Source organism: Bombina bombina, chromosome 1, assembly GCF_027579735.1.
Source record: "Bombina bombina isolate aBomBom1 chromosome 1, aBomBom1.pri, whole genome shotgun sequence".
In the NCBI taxonomy this organism is placed as follows: domain Eukaryota; kingdom Metazoa; phylum Chordata; class Amphibia; order Anura; family Bombinatoridae; genus Bombina; species Bombina bombina.
This window is the reverse complement of record NC_069499.1, coordinates 43,419,097-43,432,973: the sequence shown is the minus strand read 5'-3', so window position 1 is coordinate 43,432,973 and position 13,877 is coordinate 43,419,097. Positions and strand designations below refer to the sequence as shown.

The 13,877-nt window shown below is 36.7% G+C and overlaps 1 protein-coding gene across 3 annotated transcripts in view; it reads right to left on the bottom strand.

Annotated features, from left to right (window-relative positions):
• The window catches only part of SLC35F4 (solute carrier family 35 member F4), a 411,231-nt gene that overhangs the window by 105,714 nt on the left and 291,640 nt on the right, over positions 1-13,877 (bottom strand). The window lies entirely within an intron of this gene.

Below are 13,877 nucleotides of genomic sequence, written 5' to 3'. Positions count from 1 at the left end.
CCTAATCTAAGCCCCCTAATAAAATAATAAAGCCCCCCAAAATAAAAAAAATGCCCTACACTATTCTAAATTACAAAGTAACCAGCTCTTTTACCAGCCCTTAAAAGGGCTTTTTGCGGGGCATTGCCCCAAAGTAATCAGCTCTTTTACCTGTTAAAAAAATACAACCCCGCAACATTAAAACCCACCACCCACATACCCCTACTCTAACCCACCCAAACCCCCCTTAAAAAAAACCTAACACTAACCCCCTGAAGATCTCCCTACCTTGAGTCGTCTTCACCCAGCCGAGCCGAATTCTTCATCCAAGTGGCACAGAAGAGGTCCTCCATCCAGCAGAAGTCTTCATCCAAGCGGCATCTTCAATCTTCATCCATCCGGAGCGGAGCCATCTTCCAAGGAGCCGACGAATGAAGGTTCCTTTAAGGGACGTCATCCAAGATGGCGTCCCTCGAATTCCGATTGGCTGATTCTATCAACCAATCAGAATTAAGGTAGAAAAAAATCTGATTGTCTGATTCAATCAGCCAATCAGATTGAAGTTCAATCCGATTGGCTGATCCAATCAGCCAATCGGATTGAGCTCGCATTCTATTGGCTGTTCCGGCAGTGGGCTCCGGGTGAGGCAGTTTAGGGGTTAAACAATTTATTTAGTTGCGGCGGGGTCCATGATTCGCAGAATAGGGGTTAATAACTTGAATATAGGTGGTGGCGGTGTAGTGGGGGGCAGGATAGGGGATAATAGGTATAATGTAGGTGGCGGCGTGGTCCGGGAGCGGCGGTTTAGGGGTTAATACATTTATTATAGGAGCGGCGGTTTAGGGGGTAATAACTTTATTTAGGTGCGGGGGGGCTCCGGGAGCGGCGGTTTAGGGGGTAAAACAGTGTAGTTTAGTGTGGGTGCTTAGTGACAGGCTAGAAAGAAAGCTGCGAAAAAGCCGATGAGCAGCGAGATCGATGACAGTCAGTTAACAACAGTCCGCTGCTCATCGCTCCGTACTTGGTGCGCGGCTTCTTGACAGCTTTATTGATAACTTTGGCGAATGTATTTAGGTCTGCGGCGGCGATGGTAGGCGAGCGTATTGGGCCGGCGAATGCAGGTAAGTAGACGACTTCATAACTAGAGGCCATGGAATAAACTTCTATTAGAGTTCGCAATAGCAAACACTGTGGGGGACTTAAAGGATGCCTGGGGTAACCATAAGGCTATCCTACAAACAAGATAGGTTTACGCTGTTAGGAAATTTTGGGCAGACTTATTGGGCATTTGGTTCTTAACTCCTATCAAAATGTATGTTTCTATCATCTTAAACACAGAAAGGAGCAAAATTCCAGAAAAGGGGCAAATTCTTAAATGCTTATAATACCGGTTTATAGTAATAAAAAGAAACAAGGAAATTGTGTCACCTTTTTCAGCAAAGAAGACTTATTCCATGCACCCATGAATCTATAATTGGTAAAGAAACTTCTCTTTCAAATCAGAAAAACTGCAAGATGTTACACAGCAGAGGACAAACTATGACATATTTCTTCCTCTAGACACTAAGGTTACAATCATTCCACTAGTTTTCTGTAGATAATGTGCAGTAATGCTAGAAGGTGACTTGTGTGTAATTACCCTGTTTTTCTACAAAACAACCATTGTGATCGACTCCCAAGTCTGGAGAAGTAACTGTGGAAAAGGAAACTGGGTCTTTACAAAAATAAAACACTTGAGAGCTTTCAATATATAAGGAATACAGTCGCATGATATCTAATACTACAAGAAAAATGGCAACTTATTCACTTGCTACATGTTTGATTTAGAGTAATACAAATGTAAATATACATTGGGGCATATGTATCCGAATGGAGCTTGATGCCCCGTGTTTCTGACCGCTGCTCCATGACCTGTCCGCCTGCTCTGAGCAGGCGGACAGATATCACCGGAAATCAACCCGATCGAGTACGATCGGGTTGATTGACACCCCCCTGCTGGCGGCCTATTGGCCGCGAGTCTGCAGGGGGCGGCGTTGCACCAGCAGCTCTTGTGAGCTGCTGGTGCAATGCTGAATACGGCGAGCGTATTGCTCTCCGTATTCAGCGAGGTCTGGCGGACCTGATCCGCAGTATCGGATCAGGTCCGCCAGACTTTGATACATATGCCCCATTGTATGTATTTAATATTATAATGATCAGACCATATTTATGTTTTAGTCTCTTTGGAAACTTTCCTGCGGTCACCATGTTAGGAATATATAGACAAAAACTGAAGACACCCATTAGTGAGAAGTCACAATCTAAAGTCTGCACTTTGCATTTAATCATATTTTTGAGTTAGAATTAAAAACAGGGTTCAAGGAAAAGTGTGTATAAGGAATTCTAGAAATATCACATCCTAATATTGCATTTCAATTATTGCGTCAACTGCACAATATAATATAGATAATATGCACCAAGAAGGGACACTGGGTTCACTAATGTAACTAAAATGTGTCACAATTATCAGATATCAACACAACTTTTACATCTATTTTATATTTTTGACTTAAAGGGACATGAAACCCAAAAAATTTTTTTCATGATTCAGATAGAGAATACAATTTTAAGCAACTTTCTAATTTACTTCTCTTATCTAATTTGTTTCATTCTCTTGGTATCATTTGTTGAAGGAGCAGCAATACACTAATGGTTTCTAACTGAACACATGGGTGAGCCAATCACAATTGATATACAGTATATATGTGCAGCCACCAATCAACAGGTAGAACCTAGGTTCTCTGCTGCTCCTGAGCTTGCCTAGATAAACCTTTAAGCAAAGGATAACAAGAGAAGGAAGCAAATTAAATAATAGAAGTAAACTGGAAAGTTGTTTAAAATTGTATTCTCTATCTGAATCATGAAAGAAACATTTTTGGGTGTCATGCCCCTGTGTAAAGATATAGATGAGGAATACTATTTGCATACAGAGTTCATCTAAACTAGACCAAACAAATGTCTGTCTGTACTGAAATGGAAAGAAAATGAAAATAATTCATTTAGCCCTTCACACATTTATAAGAATCCTACTGTTATCGTTCTACGGTTAAGTCCGGATGAAACACTTTAATTTTATTTTATACTAGTCCTAAAGTCCGTGTACACGGGCCAATTTTTTAGGTACCGTAGTTCTCGTTCTCTCTCTCTCTCTCTCTCTCTCTCTCTGATCATCGCTCTTGATGGTAGACTTGCGGAGGTGCGCGTGCAAGGTCGGGTGGGTGCGCGTGATAAGCTCTATTCTCTGCCATACCTGATCATCGCGCTTGCTGTTAAACTTGCGGAGATGCGCATGCGATCGCGCTGCTGTTAGACTTGCAGAGGTGCGCGTGCGAGGTCGGGTGGGTGCGCGTGCGAAGCTCTATTCTCTGCTGTGCGCTGCTTAAACCACGGAGGTGCGCGTGCGAGATCAATCTAAGGCCAAGTGTGTTTGTCTCTACTGCGCATGACGGCTTCAGACAAACACACTTGGCCTTTTATAATATAGGATTATCTCAGTAACTATCTATAAGACCACATATCAATAAGACCGTATTTCCTTAAAGGGACACTCAGGTTAAAATTAAACTTTCATGATTCAGATAGAGCAGCACTTTGAAACAACTTTCCAAATTATTTCCATTAACAAAATGTACACCGTCTTTTTATATTTTCTGGTGAACTGCTTGTGCAATGCCGCCCCCTGCAGAATCGCGGCCAATCGGCCGCTAGCAGTGGGTGTCAATCAGCCCGATCGTATAGGATCGGGCGGATTGAAAACCGCAGCCTCAGAAGCAGCGGACAAGTTATGGAGCAGCAGTCTTTAGCCTGTAGGCTCGTGGGAAACAGAGATAATTCGTCCCCTTAGATTTTTTAAGTCACCAGCTACTACTGAGCATGTGCAAGAATTCACAGACTATAAGTATCTGCATTTGTGATTGGCTGATGGCTGTCACATGATACAGGGGGAGTAGAAATAGACATAACTGTAATTTGCCAGAAAAAAAATCTACTTCTAATTTGAAGTTCAGAGTAAGTGCTACTGCATTGTCTTGTTATCATGCATTTGTTGGTTATGCAAATCTATTATATTTACTTATCCTTTAACCTCTTGAAACCTACACAACTGATCATATGTTATCAGAAGCAAGCAATTAAAAAAGACTTTGTGCATATAGCATTAGTCAGTCAAACCTTAAAGGGACAGTTCACCCAAAAATTTAATCTGTTCCCTATGATCTATTTTACTTGCTGGGGTGTATTACATTGTTTATAAGTAACTAATTTCCCCCTTATGGCCTTTGAAATAGCTGATTTAGCTTATGATATTCCAGCATAGTAACATAGTAGATAAGGTTAAAAAAAGACTGAAGTCCATTGAGTTCAACCTATACAAATTTAAAATATATAAAAAAGCTCCAGTTAAGCTTAACTAATCTCACTAAAAGGTGACCCATTTAATACTAGCAATCATATCCATGAACTTTGTTTATAGACAGAAATGTATCCAAACAATTTTTAAATGTATCTAGGGTATTGGCATTCACTACCTACTTTGGTAATGAGTTCCACAATTGCATTACTCTTACAGTGAAAAAATGTTTCTGTTGCAGGAGATTAAATTTCCTTTCATCCAACTTTAAATTGTGACCTCTGGTCACAAACAATTTTTTTTGGAATAAACAGAGCTTCTGCCATCTCTGTATATGGGCCTGGAATATATTTATATAAAGTAATCATGTCACCTCTTAAGTGCCTTTTTTTCTAAAGAAAACAGACCCAGGTTGGCTAGCCTCTCCTCATAGGTTAATTTCTCCAATCCCCTTATTAGCTTTGTGGCCCTTCTCTGAACTTTTTTCTAGTTCTGCAGTATTTTTTTTTTGCGATCGATCCCGAGAACTGCACTCCATTTTTATATAGTGACAGAATCATGCTTTCCTCCCTTGAATCAATGCCTCTTTTAATACATGCTAGTATCTTATTAGCCCTGAAGCTGCTGCCCTGCATTGTGCACCCATCTTTAGCTTGTTATCTATTACTACTCCCAAATCCCTTTCCTCCTGTGTTTGGCTAAGTCTTGTCCCATTTAAATAATACGTTGCCTGCTTATTTTTACTTCTAAAATGTAGAACCTTGCATTTTCCCGTATTAAATCTAATTTTCCATTTACCTGCCCATACTATTAAAAACAGGGGCACTTTCATTCATCAAAGTTTAGAAGGCAGCCATTTTGATTAAAAATGGACCTTTGTTTTTTTCACAGTCAGAGCAGCGTCCCCCACCTGGAGATACTCTCTTCACACGTCAGCAATGACTAATCCAGCTTCCTCTAATCACGGCATGGCCTCAGGCAATGACTCCCCTGGGGGGAAAGCTGTGATTGGAGGAAGCTGGATTAGTCATTGCTGAGGTGTGAAGAGAGGATCTCCGAGTGGGGGAAGCTGCTCTGACTGTGAAAAAAACAAAGGTAAGTTTTTAATCAAAATTGCTGCTTTGTAAACTTTGATGAATGAAAGTGCCCCTGTTTTTAATAGTATTTTTAAAAAATGTGCTTTCATTCATCAAAGTTTACCTTCACTTTAAATGGAGCCAAACAAGTTGAAAAAAGCCTAACAGCCACAAGTCACACAAACACGATCACGGTTATTTAAAAGCGCAACATAAGAAGATAATATAGGTAAAGCTATACCTATACGAATATTTATATAAAGTACATAGAACATATTCTGCTATGTGAAGAACATTGGAATGTATAATATTTACAGGAATTACATAGTTAAACACTTTTTCAGCTACTTGACTGCAAAGGGCTCCAATTTACACACACACACATATACAGCATACTTGTGAGGAGCTTTGTTGACCTTTGCAGAACACAGTAGAGGCCAGCCCTGGATCTTGGAAAGACATAACAGAGGTAGCTCCAAGCACCCGTGAGTGAAACACGATCAAGACGTGACGTCAAAGCATTGGGTGAGATTGTTACTTGTATTACTTTGGGGGTATCACAGATGGTCTTGGCGGACAGAGCTTGGAAGTATCCTTAATTGACAGACCTGTGTCTTCTTAATAGGTAAATACATATGTACACATATAAATAGGTAAATACATATGTACGCATATAAATAGATAAATACATATGTACACATATAAAAAGATAAATACATATGTACACATATAAATAGGTAAATACATATGTACGCATATAAATAGATAAATACATATGTACACATATAAATAGGTAAATACATATGTACACATATAAATAGGTAAATATATATGTACACATATAAATAGGTAAATATATATGTACACATATAAATAGATAAATACATATGTACACATATAAAAAGATTAATACATATGTACACATAAATAGGTAAATACATATCTACACATATAAATAGGTAAATACATATGTACGCATATAAATAGGTAAATATATATGTACACATATAAATAGGTAAATACATATGTATACCTATAAATAGATAAATACATATATACACTCATAAATACATATGTACACATATAAATATATAGAAACATATATATGCATATAAATAGATAAATACATATATACACACAAATACATATGTACACATATAAATATATAGAAACATATATCCGCATATAAATAGATAAATACATATGTACACATATAAATAGATAAATACATATGTACACATATAAATAGATAAATACACATGTACACATATAAATATATAGATACATATATACACATATAAATAGATAAATACACATGTACACATAAATATATAGAAATATATATACGCATATAAATAGATAAATACATATGTACACATATAAATATAGATACATATATACACATATAAATAGATAAATACACATGTACACATAAATATATAGAAACATATATACGCATATAAATAGATAAATACATATGTACACATATAAATATATAGATACATATATACACATATAAATAGATAAATACACATGTACACATAAATATATAGAAACATATATACGCATATAAATAGATAAATACATATGTACACATATAAATAGATAAATACATATGTACACATATAAATATATAGAAACATATATACGCATATAAATTGATAAATACACATGTACACATATAAATATATAGATACATATATACACATATATATAGATAAATACATATATACACATATAAATAAATACATATGTACACATATCAATAGATAAATACATATGTACACATATATAAACATATTTATATATATACATATACATATTTAGACATGTATCTCTTTGTTAAAGTGCCTTGCAGGCCTTTTTTTTTTTCAAACTCCTGAGACCTAATATCTTTGAGCCCTTATAACTTTTATAGAACATTTTATTTAATCATTTTTATTAGATAGTGTTATTAAGAGTGTAACTGTACTTTTAAATATATTTTTTGATTTTTTTTGTGACACTTTTTTATTTCTCTTAACAATTTACCAGAGCTCTGAGGTCATTCTAGCGCAAATCACAATTGTACTCACGCGTTTGTATTTACTTTCAACTTGGAATACGAGCGGAATTTAACTTGCGCACAAACGGCAGCGAAAACCGGACATAGCTTGCACTCCACTTAAAATCTAGCCCTATATTTCTATAATCCATGCTATCCTAAAATGTCCCAGTAACTGGACATTATTGTGATTAGGCAGATTTTTGTACAAGTATCATTGTTTTTTTATTTTATTTTATACAGTTTGTAGTTTTTTTCATATGAATGAACTAGGTTTGAATTAAGTGGTGAATTAAAATCCAATAACACTAAAAACCACTTATACATAGTTTGTTTATTACTTCAATGAGAGGCATGCCATCAAAAATTCATACAAGTGTTAGTAAAAGCGACCCTTTCCTTAAATGATTTTAAGAGAATGATAACATTACTTATAGATAGGGAATGCAATTTTAAACAACTTTCAAATTTACTTATATCATCAAAATTACTTTGTTCCCTTGGTATTCTTTGTTGAAAGCTAAAGAGCTAAACCTAGGTAGGCTCACATGCTAATTTCTAAGCTCTTAAAGGCCGCTTCTTATCTCAATGTGCCATGTAGATAATATTGTGCTCATTCCTGTAGAGTTACTTAGGAGTCAGCACTAATTGGCTAAAATGCAAGTCTGTCAAAAGAACTGAAATAAGGGGGCATAGAACCACAGAGGTAAAAAGTGTATTAATATAACTATGTTGGTTATGCTAGAATGGGTAATAAAGGGATTATTGATATTTTTAAACAATAAACATTCTGGAATCGACTGTCTCTTTAAGGTAACCAATCTTATGTCATATTCATACTTCATAATAATTAACCTTAGAGTGGGAGTCTAAAACCAAATATTTGACACAAAATATTTTAAAGACAAGCAGTATAATAATTGTGAGAACCACATAGTATAATATAATATTATATCTTTAAATATCATTATATTACTATGATTTAAAGCAATTAATAGTCCCACACAGAGCTAAAAGTAAATTCTTCCCCAGGTTGAATAGTTTATCAACAACTTTGAAAGAAAGAAAGATAGATAGATAGATAGATAGATAGATAATCAGAATGCATGAAACTGTTCAATATCAGACTGAAGTAATAACTACAAAGAGCTGGTTTTAACATGAGCATTGGTGATATATTCTGCAATATACACATATTTGCAAGGTTGCAATGTCAGTACACACTCTCTTCATTATGCATTAGGAGCTATTTCACTAAATTGCTGTCCTAACTTGGCTTATTATAAATTATATCTGTAGCTTCTGTTGGATATATTAAGCTGTCAGCTGTGTCCAAACCAATACAACTATTTTTGCAGTAAATTACTATTTCATTTAAATCCCTAGAACATAACACAACAATACTTATACAACGCAAACCAAGTGTAAAATTGGCTTCAAAGCTTTGTTAATATTCAAAAGGATAACAAACACTTCTATTGAATAAAAAAAAAAAGATTTTGTTGAGTAAACAGCAATGGATTTTACCTGCTGACAAGTATTCACCTTTCCCTGAGCGTATGTTTCCAATGATATTGTTAGTTTACTAATTATATTTATTATATTATTATAATTTAAAGTGATGTGCTGATAACTTGTATGATAATGAGCAAGTAATGATAAAATGTGGCACAGTTTGCATATCATTAATTTGAGATATAATTTTTGTAAATACATTTTTTAATAGCAAATGGAATGGAACTGCACTCTCATACCAGACCGGGTACACATCCCATGACCCTGCAACATGCTCAGCCCTGGGTGCCACTGGCACTCACAGGAAGCTGTGCTGTCCCCAGAGCCACAAGCAGTTAACCCCAGACAGGTCTGGGTGCAAGAACCATAGGGAAAATTACAAAACAAATTAATACAACACACAGAGAAAACCCAGCACTCACTTACAAGCTCTCAGCTAAGATTTAAAAGCAAAAATGGAAAGGTTAGTCACCGCATCTGGCCAAATGGGACAAGCTCAGGTACCACGTCAAGGTCCTTTCCAATACCTGAGACCCTAAAACAGCGACACAATGCAAGCTTTCAAATCCAAACAAACTGAAAACAAGGGAAGGGTGCACAGGAATATGTAATCACCCTAGACATATACAAAACACGGAAGGGAACTGCACTCTCATACCGGACCGGGTACACATCCCATGACCCTGCAACATGCTCAGCCCTGGGTGCCACTGGCACTCACAGGAAGCTGTGCTGTCCCCAGAGCCACAAGCAGTTAACCCCAGACAGGTCTGGGGGCAAGAACCATAGGGAAAATTACAAAACAAACTAATACAACACACAGAGAAAACCCAGCACTCACTTGCAAGCTCTCAGCTAAGATTTAAAAGCAAAAATGGAAAGGTTAGTCACCGCATCTGGCCAAATGGGACAAGCTCAGGTACCATGTCAAGGTCCTTTCCAATACCTGAGACCCTAAAACAGCCACACAATGCAAGCTTTCAAATCCAAACAAACTGAAAACAAGGGAAGGGTGCACAAGAATATGTAATCACCCTAGACATATACAAAACACGGAAGGGAACTGCTTCCTGTGAGTGCCAGTGGCACCCAGGGTTGAGCATGTTGCAGGGTCATGGGATGTGTACCCGGTCCGGTATGAGAGTGCAGTTCCCTTCCGTGTTTTGTATATGTCTAGGGTGATTACATATTCCTGTGCACCCTTCCCTTGTTTTCAGTTTGTTTGGATTTGAAAGCTAGCATTGTGTGGCCGTTTATTGGGTATAGGGTTAGAACAGTGTAGTTTAGTGTGGGTGCTTAGTGACAGCTTGTCAATAAAGCTGTCAAAAAGCCGAAGAGCAGCGAGATCGGATGAGTGATAACTATCACAGTCCGCTGCTCATCGCCCCGTACTTGGTGCGTAGCTTTTTGACAGATTTATTGATAACTTTGGCGTAATTTTTCAGGTCCAGGTCCAGGTGCAGGTACGTAGACATGTTGATAACTAGAGGCCTATGCCCTTATTTATGTATTGGGGTACGTATACACACTACACGCACACAAACAAGAAAACACTGCACACACCACACAAACACCACATACACTACATAAACACAAAACACACCACACACAAACCCATATACACATACACCACTAAACACATACATTCATACACAAACCACACACTAACACTGCACACACACACACAAACACTACATACACTAAATTAACACAATACACATCACGCACATGTACACATACACACACCACACACTAACACTGCACACACACACACACACACAAACACTGCATACACTAAATTAACACAATACACATCACGCACATGTACACATACACACACCACACACTAACACTGCACACACCACACAAACACTACATACACTAAATTAACACAATACACATCACGCACATGTACACATACACACACCACACACTAACACTGCACACACACCACACAAACACTACATACACTAAATTAACACAATACACATCACGCACATGTACACATACACACACCACACACTAACACTGCACACACCACACAAACACTACATACACTACATAAACACAATACACATCACGCACATGTACACATACACACACCACACACTAACACTGCACACACCACACAAACACTACATACACTACATAAACACAATACACATCACGCACATGTACACATACACACACCACACACTAACACTGCACACACCACACAAACACTACATACACTAAATAAACACAATACACATCACACACATGTACACATACACACACCACACACTAACACTGCACACACCACACAAACACTACATACACTACATAAACACAATACACATCACGCACATGTACACATACACACACCACACACTAACACTGCACACACCACACAAACACTACATACACTAAACACAATACACATCACACACATGTACACATACACACACCACACACTAACACTGCACACACCACACAAACACTACATACACTAAATAAACACAATACACATCACTCACATGTACACATACACACACCACACACTAACACTGCACACACCACACAAACACTACATACACTAAATAAACACAATACACATCACGCACATGTACACATACACACACCACACACTAACACTGCACACACACGCACGCATATACACATTACACATGCGCACACACAACACCACACACTAACACTGCACACACACGCATATACACATTACACATGCGCACACACAACACCACACACTAACACTGCACACACACACACGCATATACACATTACACATGCGCACACACAACACCACACACTAACACTGCACACACACACACGCATATACACATTACACATGCGCACACGCAACACCACACACTAACACTGCACACACACACACGCATATACACATTACACATGCGCACACACAACACCACACACTAACACTGCACACACACACACGCATATACACATTACACATGCACACACACAACACCACACATACACACATAAATCACACAATTTGTACACATTCATATAGCTTTCTATCTTTTATAAATCAAATATAAATGCATTCAGTACATTTCGATTTAAGCTATTTTCTGTATATATATCACACTCAAAGAAAGAAACCGTTTCTTGTTTACTGAATCTATGATACGCCTCTTAAGGTATGCACACAAACACATATTTAAAATAAAATAAAAGAGCACTCTACATCATAATTATCCACGCACACAGACATCTGCAATAGAGACAAATTGATCAAATAAGTCTTTGCTGAATCTAGAAACTTCAAGACCACCTATTATCAAATTAAAACTTATAAGTCCAATAACTTTGCAAATGTTTATTTCCCTACTTACTTAATTGCAAATGCCCAGTTTAAAGAATGGCTGAGACAGAAATGGAATTATTTTTGTTTTTTTAATCATGAATATAAAGATAAAAACCAAATATTCTGGGAAACATTCAGTGATACGAGGAGAAATAAAAGCATATTTAGTTGGGGAAAAAAAATGTGAAACTTAGGCTAAAGATCTGCAATCATCTAGTCATCTACGTAATTGCTTCAATGCATTTATAAGTAAACCCCTATGGGATAGATACATCAGGGCAAAGAAGGAAAGATAGATCTTACTCAACCAAGAAATGAGACAGGAAGAGCTGAGAACTAGCGCTTTCTATTACGTACACCGCTGTAAAGCGGGAAAGTTCTTGGCTAATTTAGTAAAACTCAAAAAGAAAAAACAATGCATTGAAGCATTTAAGGTGGGGAACAAAAATACTCTAACATTAAGGAAATAAGTAACCATATACTTGACTATTTCCAAAAGGTTTATGCAGAAGGGACTATATGTCATTCATCTAAATCTCAATTCTGGGATAAGATTGGAGTACCCAAAATAGTGAGTGATAGCCTTGAGCATATAAACAGCCCTATCTGTTTATATGTTCAAGAATTATCTATCTTGTACAGTTAAAGGAAAAAGATACAGAAAGCTGTAAATCCTTTCAAAAACTGAAAAAAAAGAGTTTTACCTCCCTGATAAAGAATTTTTCACATATTTGCAAGCAAATAATATTCTGAGGACAGCTTATGGGCAATAATAGGAGCAGTATTAAACATATATAAGATAGGTAATCATTCCATCTCTCTGTCCTATATAAAGCACTCAAGGCTTAAAGAATATGGAAAGGATAGCTAACTAATTGGCATCAACCAACAGACATAATCCAAAGAAGTTTCCAGCTAACAGATAAGGCAACATTATCAGCTTCCTGGATAGAATCACAGACAAAAATAATTAATAAAATGTATATTACCCCAGCATTAAAAATAAAATGGGATAAATTAATTGATAATGTGTGTTGCAAATGTTGCTTTCCAGGCAGCAGCCAATTTATATCACTATATATGGAGTTGCCCAAAAATTAAAAAATTCTAGAATATGATCAACTCTTGGTTAAACAAAATAAACAAAAAAAGAGATAAAATTATGAGATGGGCATATTCTCTTCCTATTTGGACAAACAATAAGTCAGATAAATAGCAAGTTGGTGAATACAGTAATTCTAATTAGATCCCTAATCTTAAAGCACTGGAAGTCTAAGAAGAGCCCTAACTTGGTAGATTGTATTAATAAAATCAACTGACAGATAATAGTGGAACAATATAATACCTCTATAAATTCATAAATCAGAATTAAACATTTTTCAATAAATGTAAAAACCGCATACAGTCATAATCTAGAGAAAGGCAAATTCTCCTAATTTTTAGGGGGTCAGAATTCTTGACTTATTCCTTAGAAAGGAATTAATATTGAAATGTAACGGTATTGAGTTAGGTATATTAGTTGAATATCTAGGTACACATCATACG